We start from the raw sequence: 27,260 nt of genomic DNA, 5'->3' as shown, positions 1-27,260 counted from the left end.
TGAAGGCAGAAGCCTAACCCACTAAGCCACCCAGGTGCTCCATTCAGTGTATTTTAACATCATAAAAAGTAAGACAACCAGGCACTGTGTGCCTCCTATGGTCTTGCTAAAGACTCCTTATAGTCTTGTCAAAAGACCCAACCTGAGTCTAATTCAGTCTATGGAAGCAGCTACATATTTGCAGGAAATATAGGGCACATAGAAACATGTTGAAAATCAGCAAAATCTGGACTGTGGGAAGCTGTATGAGTCAAAAAGATTCTTCAACAGATTGGGTAAAGTGACAGGATAGAAGGAGGAGATTCAAGTTGAAAGAGATGTAGGGTTGTATTGTTTTGGAGAAGAGTAGGCAGCACCAAACTCCAGTTTGGGGATGTATGTATTATTGGGTGAGTATTATAAAAATCAAGGTCTGGACAGTGTTGCATTTTTTTTCAAGATTTTATTGATTTATTTGACAGAAAGATCACAAGTAGGTAGAGTGGCAGGCAGAGGGAGAGAGAAAAGCAGGCTCCCCACTAAGCAGGAAGTCCCTGAAGTGAGTGTCAGTCCCAGGACCCCAGCGGAAGGCAGATGCTTAACCAACTGAGCCACCCAGGCGCTCCAGCAGGGTTTTTTTTGCTTTTGTTTTGTTTTGTTTTTATCATGCAGGTCACCTTACCAGTGCTGATCTGGAAATTTCAGACTGACCTTTAAAAGGTCACATTCCTAAGGATTGTAATTAAATCTTGGTTTGCTGTCATGGTGGGGGCAAATGACTCCACTTAGGACTTTTTAAACAAAGACCATGATAACCTTGTTTGATTACCAGCATCCAGGCATTTCCGAAGCTTGATACAGCCATGGAATATTCATTTGTATGAACCAAGAAATCCCTTTTTATTTACACTGCTTTGGTTTGTAACCAAGAGTTCATCCCTGTATCTGTAGATCTTTGAAAAGCTGGTATATATTTCTCAAGATATTGCTGGTTTTATTGGAATTTTGGTGATTGCTTCAACTATCTGTGGTAACTCGCATTCATTGCCACAGGCAAACCTGTTCTTCATTCTCCAGATGGTCTTGAAAGCTTTATTCCATATTTCATAATGGTGGAGTCCATTATCATTCACTAAGGTATGGTTCATTCTGACCTTGTTTGAAAATTGGCAGAGCTTACTGAAGGAGGGGATGGGAAGGAATGTTCAATCAAAAGGGAATAAAAACCCCACCACTGGGAATAGTTAGTGCATTTGTTGGGGTAAATCAAGACTAAAAGAAGTAGTGGACATTCCTGTGTTTCGAAGATCATTCTTTCACCCATTCACCCTATATTTATTGATTTTCAGGCACTGAACGTGATAGCCCCAGTCCCTGAGCTCAGGAAACTCATAGCTGGGGTTGGTGGGGTGGGGTGAAGAGCTAAGTGGTACAATCTGAAGAGCTCCTGGGGGCTTATTTGTCTTTTTTTTTTTTTAATATTTTTTATTTATTTATCAGAGAGAGAGGGGGGGAGAGAGCGAGCACACACAGACAGAATGGCAGGCAGAGGGAGAAGCAGGCTCCCTGCCGAGCAAGGAGCCCGATGCGGCACTCGATCCCAGGACGCTGGGATCATGACCTGAGCCGAAGGCAGCCGCCCAACCAACTGAGCCACCCAGGCGTCCCGGCTTATTTGTCTTTGGTTTGATTCATTCCCCATTCTAGCTTCTGAAATTTCCATCATATGAGTTATTCTTTTTTTTTTTTTAAGATTTTTATTTATTTATTTGACAGACAGAGATCACAAGTAGGCAGAGGCAGGCAGAGAGAGAGAGGAGGGAAGCAGGCTCCCTGGTGAGCAGAGAGCCCGATGCGGGACTCGATCCCAGGACCCTGGGATCATGACCTAAGCTGAAGGCAGAAGCTTTAACCCACTGAGCCACCCAGGTGCCCCCATATGAGTTATCCTTAATATTATTGCAATACTCCCAGGAGGTCCCATTTAGAATGAAAAATGTATTTAAAATGTGTTAACTAGGGGCGCCTGGGTAGTTAAGTTGGTTAAGTGTCTGCCTTTGGTCATGATCCCTGGGTCCTGCTCAGTGAGGAGCCTGGGTCTTCCTCTATCCTCCTATCTGCCCTCCCCTATGCCCCGCTCCTGTATTCTCTCTCTGTCAAATAAATAAATAACATCTTTAAAAACAATAATAAAATTAGTTAACTAGAGGGACTTTAGGACACACTATCACTATGGTGAAGAGTAGGAGAGGATTTTTTTTTTTTTGAAATAAGCTCTATACCCAGCGTGTGGCTTGAACTCACCATCCTAAGACAAGAGTCAGATGTTCTATGGCCTGAGCCAGCCAGGAACCCCAGGACAGAGGGATTTTGATAAGAAGACAGTCTTTGGAAAGAATCTGCAGCCCTGGCCAGCCAGGAAGTATTGTCTAAGGTAAGGGAAGGAGATGACAGTGGGAGAAAAGGTAGGTTAAAGAGGAGTTGAGAAATTCCTACTATTTCACCAGTTTTCTCAGGTTCTGGTGGTACCCATGCCTTGAATATCTTTCCCTGGTAAGAAAGTGGGACTTATTTTGTATTCTAGTCTTTGAAGGCAGATGTATCTGTGTTTGACCCCAGCCTTGCTACTTACTAGAAAGTACCAAATTACTTCTAAACTCAGCCTCAGTTTCCGTATCTGTATAAGACACTATTCACAGATGGTGGCTGGGGGGTGGGGGAGGGTGGGGAGTAAAAGATACTTATGTATATAAAGAGCTCAGCCCAGAGCCCAAGCACATTGGTTTTTATCAGTGAATGTTAGTTCCTGTACTTGGTTGAAAAATCCCAGTCATTTGACAGCGTTTAGATCAAAAAGACAAGAAATTTCAAATGATTCTTTACATTAGCTTTATAGATGACTTTTTGGAGAGGTGGGGAGAAAGAGAGAAAGAAAGACTGACCTAGCCCAATCTCCTTCAGTTGACATTTTCACAATCACATTTGTTAATATCCTACTTTCTATTTATTTTGTAGTATTTCTCTTCCTGGCCTATTTTAGCCCCTAAGTCAGACCCCAACTAACCCTCTCTATATCAGAGACAAGGGGTCATAGAATTCTTCCCTTCCATTATCTATTTTTTTCAAAGTAACAGCTTTGGGTACCTAAGACAATCAGGAAATAAGAGGAATTTCCTTTTCTGGACAACAAATAATTAAAAATAATGATATATTGAGTCCTGGCTATGCACCAGGCAAATGAGCTCTGCATCTTACATGGTTTCTTTAATGTTTCTTTAATGTTTACAACCACCAGGTGAGTGGTGATTATTATCTCAGATCTATAGGGCCCTATAGGGTTGTTCTGAAGTTTAAATGAAATAATGTTTGAAAAGTGCTTATAACATCTAGATTCAACAGAGGTTAGCTGTCACGATTACTGTTACTTTTCAGTGAGGAAACTGAGGCTCCCACTAGTTAAGATACCCACCTAAAGTCAACCAGCTACAAGGCCAAAGAAGGATCCCATGTCTCACTGTCATTAGAGTGGATGTGAGAGAGCCATCATGATTCACAACATCTTGACTGAAATGACAAAACATTAATCAATTTGAACAACAACAAAATTTTCAACCCCATTTTAACCTCATAGTCCAGTGAACGTTCATCCTAATTTTGAGCCAACACATCCCCACCACTGCCCCAGAGCCCCCCCATTAAAAAGTCCCTTTTACAGATGCTAAATTCGCTTCTTACCATCTCCCAGAGCACGGTCTTACAATTCTGGCTTCCCAGATCCATCCCCCACTTTTTCTCAGATGTGAGTGAGTTCTATGGTGTACATCTACCACGTGCCGGCCCTTTCTCTTGGCCCCTTGGATTGTTGTAGGGATGAGTATTGATCTAAGCCTGGCCAATCAGTACTTTCTCCCCGCCCAGGATTTCTCTTAATTTACCTAAAAATGGTTATTGCATTGTAAGCCTAAGGGAGGGAATTTGTTAGTGCCGCTTAGATGGGCTTTGTCCTGGTATATGTGATATTTAGAATGTGGACTTCAAGTGGAAGCCCTGGGAACCCTGGAGGGCTTGCATTAGGAGTGTTAGTACCTTTCTAGTGGTAGAAATAGTCAGATGCAAAACTTGGGAGTGCCGTATTTCCAGATATATGAAGAAAGCCAGTCTTGGGGCACATGGCTGGCTTAGTTGGAAGAGCATGCAACTCTTGACCTCAGGGTTGTGAGATCGAGTCCTACACTGGGTGTAGAGGTTATTAAAATAAGTAAATAAACTAAAAAAACCCCAGAAAACCCTAGTCTTGTTAGAAACTGAAGCCAGTACAGTAAGGGAAGCAAGGAAAGAGCAAGGGGATTCTAGTGAGGCTGAATGAAGTTCCTTGTTCCAAAATTCCTGAAGCCACATTTCATCTGTCTCCCCACCTCCTACCTTTTAGTTTCACTCTTCAACCCTTTCTTAGATTCCTACAGCTAATTCTTCTCCTGCCCTTTCGCCCAAGCAAGTTCAGGTTGGGTTTCTGACCCTTGCAACCAACAAATCTGGATAACCTATGTATCACATAGCCACAATGAGACTGGACTCCCTGCTAATCCTGATCACATTTCTGCTTGTGCTGTTCTTTGTGCCTAGAATGTTCCTTGTTCCCACATGTCCAAAACCCAACCACTTCAAGGCCTCATTTCTCATGCACTCTCTCTGATCCAACCTGCAGGAACTAACCTATCCCTTCTCTAAGCTACCGGATCCTTTAAAGGAGAAGTTACCTTACCGTGCTCAGAACTTTCTAACTTCTGTTATAATTTAAATATACACCCTATCTACTATTTTCTTTCCAGAACAAAGAGGTGTCTTGTTCATCTTGTTCCCACTGTGCTACCACAATGTCTGGCATGGGTAGATGTTAGTTCCCTTCTCTTTCTCCTTCTCATTGTAGGCACACTTTCTTCCTGTAGCTTCATTTGCTTTCCCCAGCACCAACATTCTATTTCCTGCTGCTGAGTGAGAAAATGTTCATCTGTATCTGCCCCAGGCAATTGTGTTTTGATGAAAGAACACCAACAAACTGTTGTAAGAAGAGTTTAATTTACCTAAAAATGGATATTGCATTGTAAGCCTAAGGAACCAGGGAGGGAAGTTGTTAGTGCCACTTAGATGGGCTTTGTCCTGGTATATGTGATATTTCATTTAGAATGTGGACTTCAAGTGGGAGCCCTGGGAACCCTGGAAGGCTTGCTTTCAGCAAGAAGGGACTCCATTTCCAAAAGAACCACCTGTCAATCTTGTGGTTCTAGTTTCCCAGCTTCCTTTCTAACCTCTTTGGCAGATCCATTATTTGTTAACATTAGGGAGAAAAGAGGTAATGAGTGTGTTCTCATATGTAGATATATTTAAAAAATTCTAAGCAACGTTTGTGGCTTGGAGGCTGGTGTTTTGAGAATACATTATTAGCAGAATATGTAAATTTTTATATTAGCTGTCAGCTTCCCTCTCAAATTCTACCACCTGGATGAAGTTCTCTCTGACCCGAAATCTACATTCCCTTTTCTGAGTTCTGAGGATATCTTTTTGCACTTTCTTTTAGTTTGCGTCATATGCTTTTTACTGACTGCTGTTTTGTGTGTGTGTGTGTGTTTGTGGTTTTTTTTTTTGCAGGTCTTTGTCTTCCAGAATAAATTTAATTGGTTTTGGGTTTGGCCAATTTTAAATCTTAGCTGTACCCAGAGAAAATTACAATGGTTACACTTTGTTTAAAGGATGAGGTATTCCAGAGGACCTATTAAAATACCTATCATGCATCTATAAATATCCAGTTACAATAAACATCTTGCCCTTCCTTTATATCCTGCTGCTTTGGGGGAACAATAGGGTAAACAAGTTTCAGAAGCTGGGCACCCAACTTTACAATTTTGCTCATTCAACCGATGAAAAATATACAGGAATAGAATCCACATTGTTGGTCTTTGAAAAATGAATGAAAAATATACAGGAATAGAATCCACATTGTTGGTCTTTCATTTTTAGAACCCTAGAGTGCATGGACCTACTTTGTACAGCCTATTGTTCTGGCATGGTGTCTTATACACAGTAGGCTCTGAGAAATGATTGAATGATGTGTACATTCTTTTAGAGTTTCTTTGCAGGGTAACATGATTGAGAATAAAGTACTAATAGTCATCTCAGTCTTTTTGTAAAGAAATGGATAATAATAAAGATATTATTACCACAGTTTGGAAAAGTCTCTTGGCCTCTGATCTGCAGTATTACCCAGATCAGAAAGACTGGCTGAAAGGGACAACTGGGGACCAACTATGTGAGATAGAATGCATTCTCTTTTCTCTGGTATTTAAACACAATCTGTAAGAACAAAATGTTTCCAATTAAGATACCACTGATTTTTTCCTTCCATTAATTCCATTTTTCTTCCAAGCAAATGGGTGTATATAATGACTCCACATCAAAGAGTCTTTTCTAATGGTTAAAGAGATGTGAGTTTTATTGGAACAAAGCAGAATTCACAAGCCACAACAGAGCAACTTGTCAAAGTTATTTTATACTTGATTTACACATCATTCTTCATGAACTGGGCTGGTTCCTCATTGTATGCGCTGTCTTTCCAAAACTCCTTCCCCAAGAATGTTTCAGCTCTTTCTCCTTCCTCTTGCTCAATCCTTTCCCCCATGCTCTTGTCACTTACATTCTCCTCACATGGTATTCTAATGATCTATTTTCTCCCTTTCACCTCCTGTTAGACCAGAAGCTCCTTGAGGGCAGGTTATTAAAGCTCCTTCAACTGCGTATATTTGGAGCCTTGCAAAAGGGCCTGATCTGTTAGAAGAATGAATGATAACAATGCCTCACATTTATATGGCACTTTAGACTTATAAAGCACTTTCCTATGTTACTCGACTTCCATGACAGTCTGAGGTAGGCAGGAAACCTATTATCATCCCTATTTACAGATCTGAGAAGAGGTTCAGAAAGGCTGTGTGACCTAAGGGCAAATATACTGTAATTTCAGGAGACACAGGACTCATCACTATGGATTCCTGCTCTAGAGTCGTTTTTTTTTTTTTTTTAAGATTTTATTTATTTATTTGACAGAGAGAAATCACAAGTAGATGGAGGGGCGGGCAGAGAGGGGGGGGGGGGGAAGCAGGCTTCCCGCTGAGCAGAGAGCCCGATGTGGGACTCAATCCCAGGACCCTGAGATCATGACCTGAGCCGAAGGCAGCGGCTTAACCCACTGAGCCACCCAGGCGCCCCATAGAGTCCTTTTTTTTTTTTTTTTTAACATTGAAGCTGTTTGTTTTCTGAACTATGTGGCAAAGGCAAAACAAACTTATTCCTTGGATTCTTTTCGCTTTCTGCCTCCACACTTTACTTCTCTCTGGGGTCTTTTCACTTCCGACTTAGCCCTACTGAGATACTGAAACTGAAAGACACCATAATAAAAATCTTTTTGCTCCTTTTCCTGCTTCTACTCATATGTATGTATGTGTATACATAGATATATGTGTGTGTATATATATATATATATAGTACATGGTGTATGTGTATATATATATGGTATATGGTGTAAATATGTATATGTGTGTGTATGTATATATATATATATATATATATATATGACTACATGAATGTGTCTATATAATTTAAAAATTTTTTTCATTTTTAAGTTGGCTCCACACCTGACTGACCTGGTGCTTGAACTCACATTCTCAAGATCAAGAGTCACTTTCTCCACTGACTGAGCCAGCTGGGTGCCCCTCCTGCTTCTATTCTTGCTAGGACCTGCACCACCACTTTACAAACATCTCATAACGCAAATAGTCTATGTCTTCCTTGTAAGGGACAAGGGGTTAATGATTTCTTTAGAATAGATTACATCTAAGGAAGGGCCAGGTGAGAATGACCACAGGAAGCTATCACCTGCTTATTCCAGACCACTGGTGCTTAGACATCTCAACTCCAAGACCCCCTGGCTCCAAGGAATAACACCTGGGCCCTTGCCTTTGTTCTAATGGGTTCTTGAATGCCTGAGATGGCATGTACAGGAGACTACCATCCTTTATAAAAACCGCGGATCCTGAACAGATGTCTGGAGAGACTTTCCTTTCCTCTCTGAGTCTCTCAGATACTCTTTCTGTACCTTCCCTCTATACCTTCAATAAACTTTACTTTAACCTTCTGCTGATTCACATTTGACTTCTATCTTGCACACAGGCAGGGATTCTCTTAGCTAGTCCTGTGGGATGTCCTGTGGGTCCTTGGGCCATCACTACTTTTAATTTAGGAGCCACATATTTCTTATATGCAGTTGAAAGATGAAAAATATATACTCTTCTGTTGATTCTCCAGTGCCCCTCTGCCAGGGACCTCCTGGCTGAGATGTGGGATTGTAGCATATGTGGCAAGAGATGGGGATGATGTGTATGTGTGGGAAAAGATGTAGCTGATTGGCATGGCCACAGTGTGCTGCTCAGAGGACTTTCAGGACAAGTGCCAGCAATGCTGAGCCCTGGGTTCCCTCTATCACCCTCTCCCAACTCCAACATTTTTCTCTAGGGAAAATCTGGATAAAATGAACTGGTAGAGTGGGGGAGAATGATACAGTAAGACTCCAACAGATGTTGATTTAAATATTAAAGAGTGTTGGGGCGCATGGGTGTCTCAGTTCATTAAGCCTCTCCCTCTAGGTTTTGGCTCAGGTCTTGATCTCTAGTCATAATCTCAGGGCTTTGAGATTGAACTCCTTGTCCAGCTCCACACTCAGCATGGAGTCTGGCTGACATTCCCTACCTCTCTCTCTGTCCCTCTGTGGGTCTCTCCCTGGGCTCATACACATGTGCTCTTTCTCCCTCTCTCTCAAATAAGTAAATAAATAAAATCTTAAAAATATATTAAAGAGTGTGTTAGAAAACGGGTGGAATGGTCAAGGTGAGGGTGAAAAGTCAATTCTTATTTGCTGACATTAACTGCATTTGATAATTGTGTGCAGTTGAACTCAATCATCCAATTGTTCAGTTCTCCTTTGCACACGGCTCTGAGGGTGGAAGCTAAAGAAAGGAGGAACTCTCTCTGATGGCTTTTAAAATAAGCAGTCTTTTTCTTTCTTCTTCTTCTTTTTAAAAGATTTTATTTATTTGTTTGACAGAGATCACAAGTAGGCAGAGAGGCAGGCAGAGAGAGAGAGAGGAGAGAGGAGCAGAGAGCCTGATGTGGGGCGCAATTCCAGGACCCTGAGAAAATGACCTGAGCCGAAGACAGAGGCTTTAACCCTCTGAGCCACCCAGGCGCCCCACAGAGTCTTTTTCTTGAAAAAGAATGGGCAAAAACAGTAGTTTTGTAAATCCAAGATATGTGGAATGTCATGGGATGCGAGTGGCACAGATGCCTATCTCATCAGCAAGTTAAAATGAGAATAACAAGGGAACTTATTGGCCTTGTCTTAGCTTCACATGCAATACCCAAATCATAAAGCACTAGCATCAATGACATAACTCCACATATACCCACTCCCTCACATCTAGTTACCAGAAATAGATAACATATTTCATATGCAGAAACTTAAAAGACATATAATGAGGCCTACCACTTAATGAGTAATTAGTATGTGCCAGGAACTTTATATATATTTTACAGGAACCCTGTGATAATAAGAACTAACATTATAAGTTAACAGATAAGGACAGAGGTTTAGGGAGATCAAGCAACGTGCCCAAGGTCATGTACCACTTAAGTGGAACTCCAGAATTCTCACCTCTGTCTGATACTGGGCTTGGGCTAAACTGCATCATCTATGTCCAATTTAACCACTGGCAAGCACTCCCTCTTATGCCTGTATCATAATTTTTACATGGACTCCTCCTATGCCCCCAATTAGATTGTGAGCTTGTGGAGGGCAGAGACCGGCTCTAGATCCTCACTCAGTTACACAGTAACTCAGTACAATATATTTAACGATGGACATCAGGAAGATGGCTAGAAATGTGGGAGTCCAGAACTAAGAAAAGATACAGAAGGGAGAAGACAGGAATATTCTTTCAATCATTTAACGAGCACCTAGACCAGTGTTAGGAGCTGCGCGTACAGCGATGACCAAGCCAGTTAGCGTTCCCACCCTTCACAGGACTTCTTTGGGAAGGTCCAGGTCATGATCATGGATTAGGTCACCTAAACGGCAATTTACCTTGGTGTTCCTCAGAGGGGTGGCAGGCCCCAGCGTCTGCAGGGTTCTAGCAGTCCTGCAGAGCAAAGACACGAGTAAGATAGAAGTGTGTCAAGTGTATGATTGTACTTGACAGACCAGAAGTCTAGGGCCGGGTGTGAAGGGAGATAAACAGGCGCACAGCACCCGGCGTGCGTCCGAGATAAAGGGGTGTGGCCGCCCCGCCTCTGCTGCCAGCTTTTCCACGCGTCGCTTCGTTTCGCAGCATCAGGACTGCGGGAGGCGGGGGTCTTCTTCGCCCACTATGGGGAAAACCGGGAGCCCTGGATGGCCCCTAACTCCTCACCGGCCTTTGTGAAACGTCTCCAATTGTGCCTCATAAGCGGAGTCCGGCCCCCGCGGACGGACGGGTCTGTCTGGACGCCGCAAGGGCTGAAAGGTGAGGACCGCGCGTCCCTAGAATCTAAGTCAACAACACCCCCCTCCCAACCCCCGCCATTAATTCTCCTTTCCTTTTCTCCTCCTCCCGCAACCCAGCTCTGGCGCTCCTCCCCCAGCCCTTCTAGCCTCCCGCGCGGGGCCTGGGGGGGGGCGGGGCGAGCGATCAAGACTGCGCGAGAGTTTCGCCCAAATCCCGCGAGACTTGCCTGCTGCCGCTGCCGCCGCCTCTTACGTCTTTCCCTTTGACAAGTCGCCGCTGCTGCAGCAAAAATAAAGGACGCGGCCGCCGCAGCCGCTGCCGAGCCGGGCTCGGGTCGCCGGAGCCGCGCCCCACCCCCGCCAGCTCCGGAGTCGCGAATGGTAACGCCTCTTCTGCCCTCCTGGTCGCCTGTGCGTGCGACCCACGGGCCAGGCAAGGCCAGCCAGGGCTGTTCCCGGGCCGCGGCCGAGCAGGGGGCCGCCGGGGTCCTTGGTGGGCGGCAGGCAGAGGCCTGAGAGAACCCTCCCGGCGCGGTGCGGGGCCTCGGGCCTCAAAGGCCTCCGGCAGCCTGAGCGCCTACAGAGCCGCCTTAGAAGCCGAGCCGCTCGCCTGGAGGGGTAGAGGGACCCGCCCCTCCGCCGGCTTGCTGTACTTGCCCCTCGGGGGTCGGGTCTCTGACCTTCTCCCCCATCCCTTTATCCGGTAACGAGGGTCCCTCCCTGGCCGGGGCTAGGGTCGGGGAGCAGCGGCCCGACTCTTGCGGGAGAGCCGCGACCCCCGTGCCCTCCCGTCGCCCACCACCTTTTGAGGGGTGGAGATTGGGACGACGTGTCTTTATCCTTTCCTCTGCTTTTGGGTGGGGGCAACTCATCATCAGGTAAACCTTTCTCCAAATTACCTTACCTGCCTCGGTAAAATAACCATTTATAAAACCTGTGCTACCAGGAAGGGGAGACGAGATGCATTGTTTAGTCTCTGGGTAAGATGAGGATGATGATGACAAGAGCTGTCCCAGGCAACATGGTGAAACCTTTTCTGTGATGAGTGGTAGATTCTTGGGAGACACGGAGGACCGGAGCTGGTACCACCTTTCCCAGGAGGTTATGTAAAAGAAACGCTGTCCAGCCCAGCGAGCTGTGAGCAGGGACAGATTTGCCTTACTTTTAAAATAATGTCTGTAGTTAGTAGAAAATATGGATAATCAGAATTAAAGAAATACCAAATCTGAACTCATTCTTGTAATTACATTCCCAGAGATAGCATTTCATGGTTACCATTTTGGTGTGTTTCCTAACAGACACTTCATTTTTTCAGATAGTCCTTGGCTCATTGTTGATTGGGACTTCCCCCGTTCTATGTATGTTTCAAAATGATTTGTTTTATTTGAGTTACTTTGGCCCTGTCTGCTTGTATGTAGTACATAAGTGTTTTTTAGTTTTTCCTGTGGTGGGCGCTGAAAGGGAGAAGTGTTTGTTGAAGGCAAACTATGATTATTCACAGTGGGAAGAAACCTGTTTACCTTTAGGTTTTATAACATTGATTTCCATTGGTTATTTTTAGATCAGCGTGGTTATCTGACACTTTGTTATAGTGCCTTTGTGATTGGGATGGGATGGATACCTGCCTTTGATTATGTAGGTTTCTGTGGTGTGAGTTTTTACAAGCAAAATTGGGTGTCCTAGGTGTCTGTTTCTATGTATGCAAACATATGCACCTATACATGGGTTTATCTTACAAGTGAGTTAAAATGTATTATTTTAGAAAAGAAAGCATTAGGTAGGGCAAAGAATAGTTTTGTAATATTTCTCCCAAATTATATGACGGGATTATATTGCAGAATGAAACATCTAGAGAGGTTAGAAATCTGGCAGCTTTTAAAAAATAGGATAGTATCATTTTTCTTGGGTTGTCATTGTAATGGATTAGATGGCCTATTAAGGCCTTTTGTAATTCTAAACTTTTATGAATTTTGCCTTTCCTAAGTTTCTCTTATCACTTTGCTTCTTAAATTTCTAGTCATGCTGTTTATACGTGACACTTTCCCATTCATTTGCTGGTCATGTATTCCACTCCCAATGCAGACATCCTGGTGGTGCATGAGGAGAAAGCAAATGTAAATGGGTCATTTTGTTTAGTAATATAAACATTTTCTGCAAATCTTATTTGATGAAAGGAATTTCAGAGACTATGTTCTTGATTGGGCTGGATTGGTTAGTAGAGGAGATAAATAATAAATAGCAAATTCTAATGTCTCAAGCATTTTTTCCCAAAAGAGACAAAATTACTCCCTTCTGGTATTAAAAAAGAAAAAGGAGAGACTCAATATATTAAACAGTTGATCTTTTAAAATTCAGATTTTTAGTAAAATAACGATAATGAAGACTTTGTGGTTTGGTGTGCGGCAAGAAGTTTGTGTTAGGATAAAAGCAAATTGACTTGTGAAACAAATTTTGAATTTCATAGTTGAACAACTATGTAATAATAACTGAAAAACTTACTATAACCTGTTAAAGAGAATTTTTTAAATTGTAAATAAGACTTTGGCTTAACAGACAAATGAAATGTGTTATAGGCACATACTGCAGATTATCATGATGTTGAAAAAAATTAAATTGGTCACATCACTTAAAAAGAAGTTTGCAAAGTAAAGTCAACAGTAGCTAGCAAATTTTTTTTGACCAAAAGAAACTGTAAGGGAACGTAAAGTAGCTAATTTACTTTTTAGATGTCAGATACGATTTTTATGATTTTAGTTTTTTCTGCTGTTACTGGGCCCTCTAAATTAATAGAATATTAAATTACAGATGAGATCCCTGAGGAAGGAAATATGACAGTTGGGTAAGATGATCAAGTGATGGATTTTATTATTTATTTTCAACTGTTTATTTTGAAATAATGTTAGACTTACAGAACTGTTGCAAAGATAGTGCAGAAATTTCCTACATAATATTCTTCTACATCATCTCCTGATGTTGATACCATAACATAGTACAATGATCAAAACCAGGATGTTAACTAGACTACAGACTTCATTGCAGTTTCACAAGTTTTACCCCTTATGTCTTTTTTCTGTTCCACAACCTACTTCAGTGCATTTAGTGTGGTATTCTCATTTCCTCCAATCTGTGATATCCCTCAGTTTGTCCTTGCTTTCATGATCTTCACATTTTTGATGAGTACTGTCAATTAATTTGTAGAATTTTTCTCATTTTGGGTTTGTCTGATGTTTTCCCCATGACTTGGTTGAAGTTATATATGTTTGCAAGAAAACCACACATGATGTGTCCTCAGTGCATCATTTTAGAGGGTACGTGGTGTTGGTATGTCTTACTGCTAGTGATGTTTTAACTTGATTACTTTGTTAAGGTGACCTTTACCTTGTTTTCCACTGTAAAGTTACTGTTCTTCCTTTTGATACATATTATAGGGAAGATACTTTGAGACTATGCAGATATACTGTTTCTCCTCAAACTTTCTCCTGCTGATTTTAGCATGCCTTGATCTTGTCTGGAGCAGTTATTGTGGTGTTTACCTAATGGTGATTTATATTTTCCTCTATTTTTAAAAACACATTATTGGAATTTTTCTGTTAGGAAGAGATACCTCTTCCTCATTTGTTTATTCAGTTACTTATTTATGTAATTATAATCTCATGGGTATTTGTTTTATTCTACATGTTGTAACCCAATAGTACTTTTTTATTCTCAACTTATTCCAGCTTTGGCCATTAAGAGCCTTTTCAAGTTGGCCTTCACTCTCTTTTGGACACTTCCTTATATTCTGGTATCATAGGCTATTTCTTGCTCATCTTGTATCTTTCCTTGTACCAGTCCTAGAATCAACAGCTTGTCTAAGGAACTCTATTGGAAAATAGAATTTAAATCAAGATCTGGCTGCTAGGTGTACTCACTGGGGGTGTCATTGCACGTAGGCCCTCAGAGGATAGTGCTAGGAAATATAGGTATAATACCAACCCTCCCATACATACAAGTGCGCACACACACGTTTATTTATATATTTATCTTTCTATATATATTAAATATATAGAGTTCATATTGATAGATTCTAGTCTAATATGACACCACAAGGTTCATTCTAACCTTTACTGACTTCTTATTTGTATCACTTTTTCTAATAGTGAAAACCTGGATCTCGTTGTCTGTAGACACTAGATCATATAGATAATAGATTATATCCCATTTGCTTACTTTTATAGTGCACATCAAGTAGGTACTGATTGCTAACCCATTACCCTTATAAGAAACATATTTTTCTAATTAGAGTATAGGTTTTTTTTTTTTTTTTTGGTCTTTAACCTCATGGTATCTAGTCAAAATATTATTTTCCTAAGATATTAGGTTAGTTCATTTTTCCAAAACTTTCCCTTTAGAGTTATGTTATTCATCTGTAATGCAGTTTGGTTCTTTTCCTTTCTTTCTTTCTTTTTTTTTTTTTTTTCCCAGTTTGGTTCTTTTCTTACTCTTTGTATTCCATTCCATTCCAATCCTGGTTGATTTGATTATTTATTTATTTAGGTATATGAAACATTACCATGACTAAATACTACTACGTAAAATGATATAGTTAGAGAAATGTCACTCCTTATTACTACTACTTGATTCCCACCTTCATCCCCTTTTCCTCATCTGTTTTTCTTACCCTTTAGGTAACTAGTCTCTTCGGTTTTTTTTTTTTTTTTTTTTCATTTTAAAGCTTTTATCTATTTATTTGCCAGAGATCACAGGTAGGCAGAGAGGCAAGCAGAGAGAGAGAGGAGGAAGCAGGCCCCCGCTGAGCAGAGAGCTTGATGCAGGCCTCCATCCCAGGACCCTGGGATCATGACCTGAGCCGAAGGCAGAGGCTCCAACCCACTGAGCCACCCAGGTGCCCCGCGTCTTTGGTTTTTTGGTTAATCCTTCTATTATTTCTTTTGCACAAATGAACAGATTGTGTGTGTTTTGTTATATTCCTTCTTTTTTTTTTTTATCATTTATTTATTTATTTATTTGATTTATTTGACAGACAGAGATCACAAGTAGGCAGAGAGGCAGGTGGAGAGAGAGGAGGAAGCAGGCTCCCTGATGAGCAGAGAGCCTGATTCGGGGCTCTATCCCAGGATCCCCGGATCATGACCTGAGTCGAAGGCAGAGGCTTCAACTCACTGAGCCACCAAGGCGCCCCTCTCATACAATTTTAATTGAGATACAGTTCACATACCACAAAACTTTCCCTTCTAAAGTGTACCAGTTCGTTGATTTTTTTTGTGTATTCACATGATTGTGCAGCCATTACCACTAATTCAAGAATTATTTTTACCACTCCAGAAAGAAACCCTGTATGCATTAGCAGTCATTTCCCCTTCCACCTTCCTTAGCCCAGGTTAACCACTAATCTGCTTTATGTTTGTATGAATTTGTCTATTCTGAACATTTCATGTGAATGGAATCATATAATATGTTGACTTTTATGCCTGACTTCTTTCACTTAGCATAATTTTTCAGTGTTCATCCATGGAGCATATATCTGTAACCCATTTCTTTTTTTGGCTGAGTGATACTCCAGTATATGCATATATCACATTTTATTCTCATTTGATGGACATTTGGTTTTCCATTTTTTGGCTACAGTGAATAATATTGCTATGAACATTCATGTACAAGTTTTTGTGTGGATGTATATTTTCAGTTCCTTGGGTATATACCTAGGCATAGAATTGCTGGGTTGTATGGTAACTCTCTGTTTAACTTTCTGAGGAACTGCACAACTGTTTGCTTTTTCCTTTATTTCTTATGTGAGAAGTAGCATCTTATAGATACTCTTTTGCACTTTAATTTTTTTACTTATTGGAAATCACTGGATGTCCTGGAAATCACTCCAAATTAGTTTATTCTTCTTGTTAGATAGATAGTCTAACTTCTTTTTTACAGTTGTACAGCACTCCACTCTGTGGATCTATCCTAATTTATTCAACCATTCTTCTATGTATGTACATTTAGGTAATTTCCTGTATTTTGCAGTTATAAACAGTATTGCAGTAACTGGCCTGTCCATATGTATTGTTAGAGGTGTATCTCCAAGGTAGATTTCTCTAAGTGGGATTGCTGGGTCAAAAGTTGAGCATGCAGGAGTCCCTCTATGTCTATAGTTTCTCTTTCTATAGTTTCACTTACTGGTGGTCAACAGTGGTCAGAGCAGATGATCCTCCTCCTAAGGTATAGTCAGAAAGAAGGTCACTGGTAGCCTAATGCTACATCTCAGTGCCTAAGTCATTCATCTCATTGATCTCATTATGTAGGCATTTTATCCTCTCACATCATCATAAGATTGAGTATAATAAAATATTTTGAGAGACCACATTCACATAACCTTTTTTTTTTTTTTTTTTTTTTAGTAGGCTCCACATCCAAAGTGGGGCTTGAACTCACGACCTTGAGATGAAGAGTTTCATGCCTGAGCCAGCCAGGCGTGGGTAACTTTTATTACAGTATATAGTTGACCTTTGAACAACATGAGTTTGAACTGCCTAGGTCCACACAATACTGTAAATGTATTTTCTCTTCCTTATGATTTTCTAGTAACATTTTCTTTTCTCTAGCTTACTTTATCATAAGAATACAATGTATAATACATACCATGTCCAAAATATGTGTTAATTGACTGTTTATGTTATCAGTAAGGCTTCTGGTTAACAGTAGGCTTTTAGTAGTTAAGTTTTTGGATAGTTAAAAGTTACATGCAAATTTTCAACTGCATGGGATATTGGTGCCCCCACCCCCTGCATTGTTCAAGGGTCAGTTATATTGTTATAATTGTCCAATTTTATTATTTTTGTTGTTAATCTCTTATTCTGCTTAATTTATAAATTAAACCTTATAATGAGTGGGTATCTGTAGGAAAAAACATACTATAAATAGGGTTTGGTATTACCAGGCATCCACTGGGGATCTTGGAACATATCCCCTTTGGATAAGGGGGAACTACTGTATATAGTTGGGTTAGATGTTACAGAAGTGTACTCATTTGCATTCCCACTGGTAATGTATGAGAATATCTGTTTTCCCCATAACCTCACCAACAGAAAATGTGTTGTGTTATTTATATTTATTTATTTATTTGTGGGAGGTGACTGATTTTTAAAAAATGCTCTGTAGTCATTTCAGTGATCTGAACCTATTGTGTAGGGGCTCTTAATGCCTGTGGTTGGTAGGTTCTTATAGCTTGGAAATTAAATAAATTGTCCATTAATATTACACTGATAGTTGTAGGTTGTTATGTGCAGGTGAAATCAATGGAATGCATTTCTGATCTAGCCAGGATTGCCCATTGAAACTTTTTGCATTCAATAGGAGTTGCTACATTGATACATAATACCCATGCACTGAAATACTTCCGGAGTTTAACAAAGGACAACTGAAATTATAAGGAGAATATTCTTTTCTCCAGAGTATGTGTGATACAATAGTTTTGGTTCATATTATATGCTAGTTACTTTCAATAGTACACAATAGTACATATTAAAATCGTGGTATAGTAGTTATTTAACCAGTAATGGCTATGTCTGGAACCTTTTATATTTCCATAAGAAAGAAGGTTAATCTTAAGGATGAAATGAAAGTTTACAGTTCTGGACTGGGGATAATCTTACCAGATTTTAGTGGGACCAAGATACTAAGGCAACATGAAAAACATCCCCATCTTAAAAGGTAGCAAGTTCTGCCCAGCTGGAAATTTAGGTTCTTTCCCAGAAAGAATACTCTTCCAAGTCTGGGGACATATTAATGAAAAAAACAAAGATTTCTTAAAGAATTTCATTAAGTATAGTTGGTACACGATATTATATTAGTTTCAGGTGTAAAATGTAGTGATTTGGTAGGTCTATATGAAAACAAAAAAATCTTGCACCAGAGGAGCTTACATTCTCGTAGTTTTCTGATGAACTGCTGTTTTTAAGAAAAGATGCTCAGTACTGATTGTGAATCGAACCAACAGAGGTCATGTAGAGTTTTGTTTTTTTTTTTTTAATTTTTAATTTTTTATAAACATATATTTTTATCCCCAGGGGTACAGGTCTGTGAATCGCCAGGTTTACACACTTCACAGCACTCACCAAAGCACATACCCTCCCCAATGTCCATAACCCCACCCTCCTTCTCCCAACCCCCCTCCCTCCAGCTACCGTCAGTTTGTTTTGTGAGATTAAGAGTCACTTATGGTTTGTGTCCCTCCCAATCCCATCTTGTTTCATTTGAGGTCATGTAGTTTTAAAATAAAATTGCTTTTGTTGCTATTCAAACCCCAAATGACACTAGATTTTACTGGTTACAAAAGAGAAGGCCATGAAAAGTCAGAGGGTGGTAATTTACATTGTTCACTAATCTCTCTCATTTTAAAGGATTCCTAGTAGTAGTAGTAGTAGTAGTAGTAGTAGTAGTAGTAGTAGTAGAAGAATAGAGTAATAGTAAAGTCTTTTTTCTCAGCTGGGGTTCCATGAAAGAACTAAATACCCTTAGGACATTTGGACAATCACTGTATGTAAAGAATTAAGTTCTCTCCAGTGCACCTAGAATGGCACTAGGTATGTACCATCCTTAGGAGAATTGAGAAGATACTCCAGTATTCAAGTTCTCTGGTCTAGATGATGAACTTCAGTGGAGAAAGTCATTGTAGTCAGATCCATTTGTTTTTTTTCCTAACTCTCCCACTTGCTAGCAGAGGGATATTGGACAAGTCTTAGTCTCTTAGCTTCTTGACCTGTAAAAATGAGAATAATAATAGTTGCTACATCATAGGCCTGATGTGAGAATTAAACAAATCTTTCCAATCTACCTTTATCCTTTTCTTTGGCTTTAAAAACCCTCTTTGCTGGTTGACTTCCACATATATGTCTTTAGCCCAGACCCCTTCCCTGAGGTCCAGTGTTATAGTTCATCTGCTTATTTCATATTTCATTGACTAATAGGCATCTCAAACTAAATTTGTACAATAAAGAAGGTGTGATTTCTGTCCTCTTTATTTCCCTGAGTCAGCTGTTAGTAATGGCTGGACCATTCCAGTAGTCACTCAGGTCAAAAGCCTAGGTGTCAGTTGTGATTTTTCTCATTTCTTTATACCCTATAACAAGCCCATCAGCAAAACCTCTTGACTTTATCTTTTGACTATCTTTCTAATCTGATCATATATTGTGGTTGTCTTTACCTTATAACTTTGGTCTAAACCACCATTATCTCCTACTTAGGTAATTCCAATGGTGTCTTTTTAAAAATTTTATTTATTTTTATTTTTTTAAAGATTTTATTTATTTATTTGACAGACAGAGATCACAAGTAGGCAGAGAAGCAGGCAGAGAGAGAGGAGGAAGCAGGCTCTCCGCCGAGCAGAGAGCCTGATGTGGGGCTTGATCCCAGAACCCTGGGACCATGACCTGAGCCGAAGGCAGAGGCTTTAACCCGCTGAGCCACCCAGGCGCCCCTCCAATGGTGTCTTTCACTGATTTTTCTCCTTTCTTATTTGGTCTCTGACAGTCTATTCTCCACTGGTAGCTGGAATGATCTTTTTAACTGTCAATCAGATAGACCACTCCTCTGTTTAGTACTTTACAATGATTTCCTTCTGCAGTTAAAGTAACAACCAAATTCCTGGTGTTGGCTAACAAGGTACTACATGTTGTATTTAATCCCTGCCTATCTCTCTGTTCATTCCTTTCCTGCTACACTGAACTCCTTATGATTCTTTGTTCACAACAGAACATTTCCAGGGCTTGGTATTCTTGCTCGGCTTAGAGTGCTCTTCCTTCAGGTCTTTGCACTGTTTCCTCCCTCACATCATTCAAGTGTTTGCTTAAAGAAGAGTTCTCAGAGTTTACCTCTTCAGAGAAATCGTCAGTCATCACACTATAAAAATAAGTGATCATCTTCCCTCCACCCTCCTTGTCTCATTTGCTTTATTTTTTTTTTGCATTTGTGCTTCCTAAAACTTAATGACTTGTCTACTTTTGTATTATTTGTCTTCCTTACTAGAATGTAAACTCCACGAGAGCTTGAACCTATATGTTTTATTCATTCCAGTGCTTCTAAAATTCCCTGGTACATAGTAAGCCAGGAATACAGCTCTAGGAACTTGACCATGGAGTAAAATGGTCTCTATATTAGATTAAATAATTCTACCTTTGTAATGTTTTGTGCCAAATGGAGAACCATGTTTCTTTTTAAAGATTTATTTATTTTAGAGAGAGAGAATGAACACAAACTCGGGAGGGAGGCTGGGGGAGGAAGTAGGAAGAGAGGGAGAGAGAGCATCCCAAGCAGGTTCCAAGTCCCTCACAGAGCTGGATGTGGGGCTTGTTCTCACGATCCTGAGATCATGACCTGAGACAAAATCAGAGTCTGATGCTGGATTGACTGAACCACCCAGATATCCCTGAAGGAGAACTATTAATCAGTTAAACAGCATGAATTTTTTTGCGTTGGTTTCTCACATATGAAATGTTAAGATTTAGAATTTAAAACATTGTCAAGAGCATGTAATTGTGCATAGGCTGTGCTAAGTAATATATAAAAAATTAACTTGGAGTTGAGCTCTTGTGGTTCTTGCAGGGTTTGCTTGTTCTCTAAATATAATGGTAGTGATGTTAATAGAATAGTAATATTTCCTCTTACCCTGGAAAGCTATTTGTTCTCACTTTAAGCTCTTGATTTAAAGTCTATGGATTTTGATTTTGGGGATATACATTGTTGTTGTCCAAGTGTTTTGTTTTGTTTTTTCCTTAAACTATAGCAGCATTTTTAGAAGCTCTTTTAAGTTTTGCCATGTTTTAAGACCTTTTGTAGTGTTAGTTACTATACTGTAAAATTGTTGGGTCATAGGCAATGGGCAGTTTTATGTGATACAATTCAAGTAGGCAGCTTTGCTGATAGTATTAGTAATATAGGATAACCTAATCTAGAACTAGAAAGATTATATTGTCTATGTGTTAATATAATTGAAAAGCAGAAGTGTTTTACAGAAGTTATCATTGAATTTTCTTATACAATCAAGTATCCAATCATATGTAATGAAATATGGTCATAGTTTCTCAACATTGTCTCAACATAGTTTCTCAACATTTTCTCAACATTGTTCATTCTTTTAAAAAGAAGAAATGATGGAGAATGATAGATTTATGTAATTTAGTAAAGGTGGTGTGGTGGAGTAGGCAGATGTGCATATAAAGGAATAATACTGGGTAACATTTATTAAATGTTTACTGTGCACCAGATATTATTCTAAGTACTTTTTTCTGTTATTTATTTGTTTATTGAATTAATTAACATGTAATGTATTATTGATTCATCAATCTTTTTCTTTTTTCTTTTTTTTTTTTTTTTTGGTTCATCAGTCTTATGTAACAGTCAGTTCTCATTACATCATGTGCCCTCCATAATGTCCATTACCCGGTTACCCCATACCCCCACTCCCTTTCCTCCAGCAACCCTCCGTTTGTTTCCTATGATTAAGAGTTCTTAGGGTTTGTATTCCTCTCTGATTTTGTCGTTTTATTTTTTCCTCTCCCCCTATGATCCTCTGTTTTGTTCCGTAAATTCCACATAAGAGTGAGATCATATGATAATTATCTTTCTCTGAAAGTACTTGTATCTATTATTAAACCACAGTTAAATATGGTCGAATTGTTAATTATTTAAACCACATTTTGGGGCACCTGGGTGGCTCAGTGGGTTAAGCCACTGCCTTCAGGTCAGGTCATGATCTCAGGGTCCTGGGGTGGAGCCCTACATAGCGCTTTCTGCTCAGCAGGGAGCCTGCTTTCTCTCTGCCTGCCTCTCTGCCTACTTGTGATTTCTCTCTCTGTCAAATAAATAAATAAAATCTTAAACAAACAAACAAGCAAACAAACCCTATAGTCTTAGAGCTAAACAGAACTAAAAAAAAAAAAAAACAAAACAAAACCACATTTAACCTGTTTATTTTGCAGAGAAGGAAATTGAAGTACAGAGAGGTTAAGTAGCCCAAGATGGCACAGCTAGCAGGTGATGGGAACATGAATTAGAATTCTGTAACAAAGGGAGGTGTTGGCAGAACTGTTGGGGGCAGAGTCTGGAAATGGCAAACCTCAATGTGATGGTTTTGGCTGATCTAAAATTCTGTCCCCCTGAGGTACCTGGGTGGCTCAGTCCATTGAGCATCAGACTCTTTGATTTCATCTCAGGTCATGATTTCAGGGTCATGAGATGGAACCCTGTTGGGGCTCTGCATTCAGCAGGGAATTTGCTTAAGATTTTCTCTCTCTCTCTTTCCCCCATCTCCCTGCCCTCCCTTCTTCCCTCTGCTGTCCCCCTGCTCATGTGTGTGCACATGCTCTCTCTCTCATAAATAAATAAATCTTTAAGAAAAATAAAATCCTATCCAACTAATATTTGGTCAAGACCATTCTACATAGGTGTTGAGGAACTCATTGTGACAGACTGAGTTTAGGTGCCACATGTTGCTTTGAATTCTAAAGAATATTTCTAGGTCAAGGGGCACCTGGGTGGCTCAGTAGGTTAACCCTCTGCCTTCGGCTCAGGTCATGATCCCAGGGTCTTGGGATCGATCCCCAAATTGGGCTCTCTGCTTGGTGGGGAGCCTGCTTCCCCCCGTCTCTGCCTGCCTCTCTGCATACTTGTGATCTCTGTCAAATAAATTAAAAAAAAAAAAATCTTAAAAAAAAAAAATGTTTCTAGTTCTGTTCTGCCAAAGAGGGGAAATAGATTTTAGAAGAGAACAATAATTGTTATAAGGATTGGATATTGTCATAGGAAGGTAAATATTAGTTGATCTTTATGCCCTGGAATATGAAATTTTTCTTGGTAGACCTTGAAACTTAATCATATTAAGGAACAGGTTTACTCTGTAAACTGTCTAGAGTACAATCAGGTAGGGAAATAGTAATGACTTACATTTGTGTGTGTGTGTGTACATATGTCTACACATGTATATATTTGTGTAGTGTATATGGCTTCTAGTTTGCAAAGTATTTGGGTAACCATTTTCTCAGTTGATCTTCATAATACCTCTGTGAGAAAGACAGGGTAGATAATTCTGATATATGACAAGCTTGACAGAGAAGAGGTAGCTTTGAGGAATGAGCCTTTGAATAACCTCTACTTGCTAGACCTTCTTTTATTAGGTTCTCTAGTCATAAAGGAAGTTGCTATTTCTTTGCAAAACTGCCAGTGTATGTGTGAGTGGTGGACTTCCGCATTTTTTTTTTTTTAAGGTTTTATTTATTTGAGAGAGAACACAAGTGAACGGGATGGGGTGGGGAGAGGGAGAAGCCGACTCCCCGCTGAGCAGGGAGCCCTATTTTGTAGAGCTCAACCTCAGGATCCTGGGATTATGACCCGAGTTGAAGGCAGCTGCTAACTGACTCGGCCATCCAGGTGCCCCTGGACTTTTGCATTGTATGGTGTTATTGGGCTTGATCTCTTAAATAGGTGATTAGAAATTGCTTAATCTGGAAGCAGAAGATAACTTGGCATGATGAATGGGCAAAGGTGGCCTGTTGTAATTGGCATGTTCTTAATGTTATACTGAAAGCCTAGCTGTTTTTAAGAAATGTAATTTAGATTAAAGTTATAGTGCTAATTGCAACCCTCTTGTAATGTTTTTTAAACTAATGTTTTAATGAAAACCTTCTACCACTTAGACTGCAGTAATGTTGATGTTTTTTTGATTGTATTATAGATTAGGATAGAGGTGGAGTGCTTTACTTTTTAGAGGTAAAAAAAGTTTGGTAGCTTCTGAAAAGGCTGGTGTGAATGTATAGCAGTAGTGAAATGCTGATAAAAGTTCAGTAGGTCTCCTGATCCCCTTGTTTATTTTGGAAATAGTTTGAATTGTTTTGGTTAACTTAAATTGGTCTGAGATATTAAGAGGGACTTTTCAGAATTCTTAAAGGTACACTGTAAAAGGGAATAAAGTGAGATGCAAATTCACAGAATCAGTTTACTTTAAAGTAGTTGAGTGATAGAATGTGACTCTGATCTACAAAAATCTAAGGAATTGCTGAATATTTTATATTCTTAAATTCTTTTATCTTTCAGTTCTCTGTTATTTTCTTTTTCCCTGGTGCTCTCTTAAACTGTCTCCTTATCACCACCCCTTCCCTCTTGGTGTGCCATCTGTTGGTTTGGCTCTTTATTTCAGAGTAGGAAGGCAGGAAAGGGTTTTCATACACAAGATAAAACTAGTTCTTTAGGAGCTCAGTGAACTGGTGCACTTATGCAATAAGTCTGCTAATGATAAATTCCAGAAGTACCGTAGGCCACTAGGACTAGAAAGATAGTGATGACTCTGCAATATTGTCTGCAAATTTTTTGTGACTGTTGCTTTATTTAATAAATAGAACTAAAGTATACTGAAACACTATATTTTTTTTCATAGCCATAAATTGGTTAGCTAGAAACAGGCTTGCAAAGAACGGTCATTATTGAAGAGTTAGTGTTAGTGAAATTCATGTCAAATGACTTCTTCTAGCACTTAATAAATATAATTTGATCATGGAAAATTTATATTCACTTATGCCTGACTGTGCATTAGTCTGTTGTGGGAATATGTAGACACTATTTGCAGTCCTAGGCAGGTAATTCAATTCTCAGACAGCATTAAAAAAAAAACAACACCACCTTTTTGTTACAAAGTATTTTAAACATGTTATTATAAAACAAAGAATAGTATAAAGAGCTTCCATGTCCTCATAACTGAGCTTCAGGAATTATAGGCAGTCTTGTTTCCTCTCTATTTCTATTCACTACCACTCCACCCCTAATCCTTGGATTCTCTTGAACCAATTCCTAAGCATAGACATATTTTTAATTTGTAAATTTCAGGTATTTCTTTTCATAAAAAGCCTGCTTCCTCCCTCTCTCTGCCTGCCTCTCTGCCTACTAGGTGATCTCTGTCAATTAAATAAATAAAATCTTAAAAAAAAAGGAGACACTTTTCAGTAAGAAAAAAGCAAGAGACATATGTTGTTTGCTTGTTTTATCTTAGCCTGTAAGCATTATACTTTTAGAGAAGCAGTATTAGAAAAGGATTTAAGTCATAATTAATATTTACTATATGTCAGGCACTGTTTTTTTTTTTACCACTGTTTAACATCTTTCTGCACTGATGTACTGTTGTTACCTCAGTTTTACAGATGAGCAAATTGAGGCTCACAAATTCAAGGTTACATTGCAGAGTTGGTGACACAGCAGAACCTGGTTCTGAACCTAGGTAGTCTGGCTTCAGAGTCCATGTGCCTTCCCACTACTCTATATTGCAACATATGGCAGATCATAAAATAGAAATCAGATTAAAAGAAGATTTTAACATCTGTTTGGAGGGAACAGACATATTTTCTTTCACTTTCAGGCAGTCAGAGCCATAAGAGAAGAATTGGAGAGCTGGCTCTGTCCTAGTGAAGATAGAAAACGTGGAAACCCGGAAACGATTATCCATAAAAAAGGTATACTTGCCAAAGACATAGATTAGATGTAAGTAGAAGGCTGAGCTAAGAGGACACTGTTAATACCAGAAGGGAATTGGAACTCCAGTAAGACTCCTTTACTTTAGATACGAAATAGGAGTTTAGTTTTTCATGTGCTTATAGTTATAATAATAGTGCACATTAGTGTATTGCATTAAAGTACTTTCACATGGATCCTTTTTTGATCTCTAAACAACTCTGAAAGGGAGATAGGTACTATATTTTCCACAGTAAGATGGGTTCTTGAATTTGGATTTTCTGCATTTTTTTTTAGTAACAAATATATTATTTGTTTTATTATTATTTAGTAACAAATATATTATTTGTTTCAGGGGTACAGGTCTGTGAATCATTAGTCTTACACAATTCACAGTGCTCACCGTAACACATACCCTCCCCAGTGTCCATCACCCAGCCGCCCCATCCCTCCCCCTACTCCCCAGCACCCTCAGTTTGTTTCTTGAGATGAAGAGTCTCTTATGGTTTATCTCCCTGCCTGGTTCCATCTTGTTTCATTTTTTACTTCCCTGCCTCCAGGACCCCCCATCCCGCCTCTCAAATTCCTCATGAGATTTTCTGCATCTTAAAAGCTAAAGTGTCCTAGAGTATATTTGTGTGTGTGCACGCGTGTATGCATATCTATCTATCTATCTATCTATATATACATATATGTATATACACATATATATCACATTGCCTCAGTTTTTGATGAATAAAATATATTAATTAATAGAGTGTGCTTTTGAAATGAGGATTTGGATCAGAAAGAAAGCTGCATTTTAATGAGTGGAAATAATTTTCTCCTAAGTATAAAAGGTAGTATATGCAATTGTAAAAAAAAATTTTTTTTAGACAGCATAGGGAAATACAAAGCAAAAGGTAAAAACCATTCAACTCTGCAGATTAACCACTGTTAAATTCTAATGTGTAGTTCTCCAGATTTTTTTCTACATCTTTATACATATAGGGAGTTTTGTTTTTTTTTTTTCAAAATTCTATACATATTGTTTTATAATTTGAAATAGTATATTCTTTTTTTTTTTTTAAAGATTTTATTTATTTATTTGAGAGAGAGAGAGACAGTGAGAGAGAGCACGAGCGAGGAGAAGGTCAGAGGGAGAAGCAGACTCCCCATGGAGCTGGGAGCCCGATGTGGGATTCGATCCTGGGACTCCGGGATCATGACCTGAGCC

At 39.5% G+C, this 27,260-nt stretch overlaps 1 protein-coding gene across 1 annotated transcript in view; it reads left to right on the top strand.

Moving 5' to 3' along the window:
- The first annotated feature begins 10,828 nt into the window (after positions 1-10,828).
- Positions 10,829-27,260, top strand: part of HERC1 (HECT and RLD domain containing E3 ubiquitin protein ligase family member 1) — a 187,286-nt gene continuing 170,854 nt past the window's right edge. Inside the window, exon 1 of the mRNA XM_059372224.1 lies at positions 10,829-10,942. The gene's annotated coding sequence lies outside the window, so the exon portion shown is untranslated. The remainder of the gene's footprint in view (positions 10,943-27,260) is intronic.

Source organism: Mustela nigripes, chromosome 13, assembly GCF_022355385.1.
Source record: "Mustela nigripes isolate SB6536 chromosome 13, MUSNIG.SB6536, whole genome shotgun sequence".
NCBI classification, from domain to species: Eukaryota; Metazoa; Chordata; class Mammalia; order Carnivora; family Mustelidae; genus Mustela; species Mustela nigripes.
This window is presented reverse-complemented; position numbering and strand designations above follow the sequence as displayed.